At 38.6% G+C, this 6,422-nt stretch overlaps 1 long non-coding RNA gene across 1 annotated transcript in view; it reads left to right on the forward strand.

Moving 5' to 3' along the window:
* Positions 1–695: 695 nt before the first annotated feature.
* Positions 696–6,422, forward strand: part of LOC122560957 — a 38,941-nt gene continuing 33,214 nt past the window's right edge. Inside the window, exon 1 of the long non-coding RNA XR_006314860.1 lies at positions 696–799. This is a non-coding gene — a long non-coding RNA (uncharacterized LOC122560957). The remainder of the gene's footprint in view (positions 800–6,422) is intronic.

Raw genomic sequence — 6,422 nt, forward strand, 5'->3', positions numbered from 1 at the left:
TGCTGTCCTCTACAGTGAGGAAATCTAACATAGGGTGGGTAACAACTGCTTTACATAACACCTTATCACTAAGAGTTAAATTAAATTTTTCTGAGGGGCCTCACAATATTTGAGTGTGTGCCTAACTTTTTATTGTGTATGGAATGGTGTTTCAGTTATCCGTGTGATAAGTGCAGATGTGCGTACCATGTTTGTGATGAATTCAAGACAATTTATATATGTTGGCCCTTGAAGTTATTATTGGTGCAGGACATAGTATACTGAAATCATCCATTGGTAAACGAGTCATGGTTTCTCACTTAAACATTTAAAATTTCAAATTTTGATTACTTTTGGAGGCCAATGTGTATGGGTCTTTAACTTTGTTACAATGAGCTTTTGTTGATTTTTCAATATTAGAGGAAGTTTGTTTCCCTCACCATTGAAAAGAATGCACAAGTAACTAAGACTTGAGTGTGTGAAGATGGGAAATGGTTACGCACAGTACTTGAAACAGTACATGCTCGAGTATTTGTGGGTTTTCAACTTAGTCTTGTGCAATGTTTCAAAACTTTCTTGAGAACTGCATGACAAAGTGAGCTTTGCCACAGGTCATGAGAAAAGGGCACATCTTCCTCAACGACAGCCAACTATGAGGTAACCAGCTGACTGCATTAATTTTGATGCAGATCCTGTTTGTTTACTGAAATGTGGTTTGCATCCAGATAAGAACACTGATATTTGATGCATTTTCTGCACCAGGACCATCAAAACTTCAGTATCAAAAGGAAAATAATTGCTTGTGCATCACTATGAATGAGTAAGTAATCCTTTGTACCCTTGTTATAGTGAGCTCCCGCCCTTTAAAAAGCTATTCTTACATCCAGTCATGAAATCCTCAGCCATGTCTGGTACACTACTTTGTAACTGAGACAAAATACACTGAAGTTTATATAGAAAAATTGGCCATAGACCACCATGAAGTTGCACAGAATCTATAGCAAGGTATTTTGGAAAATTGAGCCTGTTTTGTCTGTATGTGTTACCGATCTCTGCAATATTTGCTCAGTTACCTAACTAAGTGCCACTAGCTCAGTGCAAGATCAGCCTCTGAGACACTTTTGAGTCTTGAGGCATCAGCTTCTGATGGACAAACATTCTAATACTCGGTCTGAAGGGGCAATCAGTAAACCACCAATTTGTGCTGAGCAATCTCAATGGTTCCTAGTCAATGGCACTACAATTTATTGTATAGATTATTCTTTCCTTTTCTTGCTCTTATCAAATAGCTGCGAGTAAATGATTCAGATTTTGCACATGGCTCTTCATACATATAGTCAACAAAATCTAAGACACCAATATATTTTCCTGTAAGCAGTATGTCATCAAAGTATATGATGTTTCCAGAAAAAGCATGTCCCAGCATATAAAGTCCTGAAAATTTAATTTTTAAGTACCAAAACCAAGGGCATTCAAAATTGCCTTAAGCAGAAATCCACAATGCATTCACACGGGAGTAACATGGAGTAAGGAATAACACTCAATGCTGGACCAACAGATATGGAATAGTTTGCTTTTAAAGCAGAGTTGGTGTTCTGAGTTCAGTGACACTTCATCAAAAGTGGACTCAAAATGTTAACGTTGTTTTCTTCCCATAGATGCTGCCAGACCTGCTGAGTTTCTCTAGCAATTTTTTTTTGTATTAAAACACTAGCATTTGCAGTTCTTTGTTTTATTTTAATTAAATAATAGAAATTGAATCAAAGATGCATGAGTGAATTCTCAATGCATGATCTTTCTATTCAGTTTGGTGGTCCTCTTCAATGGAAAAAATAATTTGCATTTATTTAGCATCTTGTGTCATTTTCCTACTTTTTAAAATTCATTTACACAGTGAGGGCATTGCTGGCTAGTCCAGCATTTATTGCCCAGAGAGCAGTTAAGAGTCAATCGCATTGCTGTGGATCTGGAGTCACTTGGACACCAGAGTAGATAAGGTTGGCAGTTCCCTTCCCTAAAGGACATCAGTGAACTATTCACAGGATGTGGACTTTGTTGGCAAAATCTGCCTTGTCACTTTCCCAATTGCCTTGTGCTATCAGTGGTGAGCTGACTCCTTGAATCACTGCAGTCTCTGTGATGAAAGCATTCCCACAGTAGATGGGAAATTCCAAGATTTTGACCAAGCAATGATGGAGTGGCAATCTCTATCCAACACAAGGTATAGTATGTGACTTAAAGGGGGTTGGAGGTGTTGGTGTTTTCATTCTGCCCATCTGGGCGGTGAAGGTTGTAAGTTTGGAAGGTGCCAGTGAAGAAACCTCAGCAAGTTTCTGGAGTCCATCTCATAGATGGTATACACTGCAACCATCCTGTGCCAGTGGTGGAGTGGGTGAATGTTTTAGGCAGTGGATGGGCTGCTATCTCTTGAATGATGTTGAGCTTCCTGAGTCTTGTTGGAACAGCACCCATTCAGTTAAATGAAGAGTACTTGTTTGCACTGTTTGCCAATACTCAGCCACCAACCTGCTCATGTCAGCGTAGTGTTTGTGTAGCTGGTCAAATTTGATTTCTGGTCAATGGTGACTTTCCAGGATGTTGATACTGAGAAAATGAGCAATAAAAGTGCCAAGGTAAGGTAGCCATAGTTCTCATTTTGGAGAATATTATTGCTTGTTATTTGTATGGCTTGAATGTAAGTTGCCTCTCGTCAGCTTGTAGTGTAACACTCAGAAAGAGATGGTAGAAGGTCCAAATGAAGCAAAGGCTTTGCTTTATACACGTGTGCATATGGAGGGTAGCGCTTTAGATGGACTGCTCCCTGATTGTATTTTGTTGTATATGTTTACAATTGTGCCTGATTCTCAAATATCCTTATTCACAGCATAACTTGTAAAGCTAATCACGCCTTTACCTTACACTACTTGGGAACCTTTGTAAAAGTAATTGAGCCCCCATCTTGCAGTACTTATAGTTCTTTGTAAAGCTAATCAAGTCTCCGTAGTACTTATGTTTCTTTGTAAAGCTAATCAAGGGTCTACAGTACTTATGTTACTTTGAGGTATTCAAGTATCCACTTTGCAACACTTTCTTTCACCAGGAGTCAGGTATCTTTGTTTTCATTAAGCTATTCAGGTCTCCATTTAAGGTGATCAGATTAGATTCCCTAACTTGAATCAATTATTCCTTAACCCTTTAAATCCCAACAGCAATGTGTCACTCCTTTACTGCCACTTCTTTACTGTTTCTGCCACCTTCAGCTTGAATTTCACCATCAAATATATTATACCCTCTCTCTCCTGTCAGCAGTCCACAGGAACCTTTCCCTCAGCAATGCTCTGATTCACTCTCTGTCACTCCTGGCAACCCTTCACCTCCTCACCATGGCAACTCCCGAATCCCGGAAGGTGTTAGACTTGCCCATTTACTTTCTCCCTTCTCACTCACTAAGGCCATACATTCACCTGCTAAGTGAAGCAGCAAGTTACTTGTACTTATTTCTATTTAATTGATTGGATTTGTTGCTCAGTGTGGTGTCCTTTACACTGGCGAGAAGAAACATAGACTGGGTTGACCATATTACAGATGGAGCAGAGGGGTTCTGCAGGAATGACCACAGTCTTCTGATTGCTTCCCATTTCAATACACCAGCTACTCTCTTAGGCACTTTACAGCCTATAAGACTCAACATTGAGTTCAGACTATGAACTCTGCCTTCCCTTTTAATAACCTCTTCTGCCCAACATTCCCCCAGTGTCTTTGCATGGGTTTGTGCTCAGCACTGCTTACCTTTTCTCTGCCATTAACACCTATTCTTTGGCTACAACTCTGTTTTCTTATTAGTTGCACACCCTTCCCCTTTTTCTCAAGGCATGTTGACCATCTGTTCGACTTACTCAATGTCCCTTCTTTATAACAGCAATAAACCCTTCACTTTTCCACCCCTCTTCAGTATGGAAAAGGAGTCAAAACATAAGCTCTACCTTTCTCTGCACAGGTGCTGCCAGACTTACTGAGTTTCTCCATTGCTTTGTTTTTATATTCCAGACCTCCAGCATCTGCAGTCTTCTGCTTTTATATTTCCCCTTTAATGAACTCCCTGCTTTTCTATATACCCGTACAGTTAATATCTATCTTCATATAAGCCCACATGAAGGCATGTATTATTTCATTTTCTGAAGAAGTGTGAATGATACTGAAGGTGGTGAAATCAAGAGGGAATATCATCACTTTTGACTCTACAATGGAGGGAAAGTCATTAATGAAACTATGAAGATGGCTTTGCAGAGGACCTGGCATGACAAATTCTTGCAACAATACACTCGTACGGAAATGGTTGGCTTCCAACAATCACAGCAATCTTCCTTACATGCTCAGGATGCTTCCTGATCCCACTCACAACCTTAAATTACTTAAAAGTGCTTACCGTCCAACAAGTTGTCTTTGGAGTGTCATCAGTGCCTTTGCAGTGCAGCATCCAATTTGTGCAGCACATTGTTCCGATAACAATAATTCAATAAATTAAAGAAAGAATGAGCATTCAATTTGTTTGTGGTGATGTAGATTGAAGGATAATGTTTGGCCGCAATTCACATTTATATAATACCTTGGGATCTGTTTATATACACCAGAGTGGGCTTTGGTTTAGTATCTTATGTGAAAGATTGTAGCTCAGCAGCTGGCCCACAGTACCACAATAAAATGTCTTCCTGCAATCTGTGCTTGAGGCCTGTAGTTGAGCTTGAAACCACAACTTGCTGACTCAGGCAAAAATGCTATCACTGAGCCAAACTAGCATTTCTGAGCCAGGCCCATTTGTAAACAAAACCTGTGCAACAAGATTTAACTCTCGGTTGCAAAATTGAAAACAGATGTTTAATAGATCACATTACTATGTGGTTTTTGAGGTAACCTTAATTTTTATCTGTAAAACAAAATGGGCAGTTGCAATTTTAGCTTATTACTCTAATATTAACAGCGTAAATAGTAGAGAAATGATCCATTGTAAATTTTGATTACATCACTTTCAGTAAAGTGTAATATAAAAATATATTGAGAGTCAATGTAATACATTGTTTGGTTAATGATCACCTATGGTCAGTGTACATTTTGCCATGATTATAGTCTCCCCTCCTCACTGTATGTAATGAATGAAGTATGCATCCTTGATGCTGTCACAGTTTGATAAAGCTATTAACCTGGGAGCTATTTCCAAGTTATGTTCAATATGCATCTCTCTGCAACTAATTTTCAAATGCTGGCAGCAACAGCCTTTAGAACACTCTTATTTCCCACTTAAGTCAAGAACTATCATTTATACAGACAGCAATGATCTGGGTTGTTACCAATATAAATGACAAATTAAGTTAAAATGCTCTGTGTAAATTTTCCATTATTGCTTAATTACAAGTCAAAATTATTATTAGCAAATCCTGGGTAATTTTATGAGCTTGACTGTAGATCAACTTCATCTTCTGTAGTTTTGTAGTAACTGAAGTTGTAGAAATCAGATGCCACAAATTGCACAAAGCTCACTCACGATGTTCTTAGATACAGAAGACAATGTTGCTACTTTTCTCTTTTTATTCCTTTTAAAACCGCAATCAGAAAGTTCCACTGCATAATTTCCTCTTTTTGTTTCAATGGATTGTTTAAACTTTTTAATTATGCAGTTCTACATGAATAGAGAAAGCACAGTGTTTAAAGATCTAAACAATTCAACCTTTTTTATTATTGGTTATTCCCAAAACAGCAGGTGATGTAATTGAGCATCCAAAGGCATGGTTCTGAAGACGAATACAAAATGGTGCTCCTGGTGTGTCACAGAACTCGAGTGAGCTTTGTAGAATTTTTGAAAACATCAGTCTTGCTCAGTAGGATGGGGAACAAAAGCAACTTTAAGAGTAGATTAGCATATACCAATGTATAAGACTAGGTTGAAGTTTTATTTAAAGCTGTAAGTAAGAGTTAATGACATAGACCAACACTGCTGTAATGTTTTAAAAAATATTGGAAGTACAAATTCTATTTCACATTTTATGTATAAGAAATTTAACATACTTTTTTATCAATGCACACTGATTCAATATGTGCCCATTTAGAATAGAATAGAATAGATTTTGTGTTGCAGATGTTTCGTCCCCTGTCTAGGTGACATCCTCAGTGCTTGGGAGCCTCCTGTGAAGCGTTTCTGTGATCTTTCCTCTGGCATTTGTAGTGGTTTGAATCTGCCGCTTCCTGTTGTCAGTTCCAGCTGTCCGTTGCAGTGGTCGGTATATTGGGTCCAGATCGATGTGCTTATTGATTGAATCTGTGGATGAGTGCCATGCCTCTAGGAATTCCCTGGCTGTTCTCTATTTGGCTTGTCCTATAATAGTACTGTTGTCCCAGTCGAATTCGTGTTGCTTGTCATCTGTGTGTGTGGCTACTAAGGATAGCTGGTC

The sequence above is a fragment of the Chiloscyllium plagiosum genome, chromosome 22, assembly GCF_004010195.1.
Source record: "Chiloscyllium plagiosum isolate BGI_BamShark_2017 chromosome 22, ASM401019v2, whole genome shotgun sequence".
Classification (NCBI taxonomy): domain Eukaryota; kingdom Metazoa; phylum Chordata; class Chondrichthyes; order Orectolobiformes; family Hemiscylliidae; genus Chiloscyllium; species Chiloscyllium plagiosum.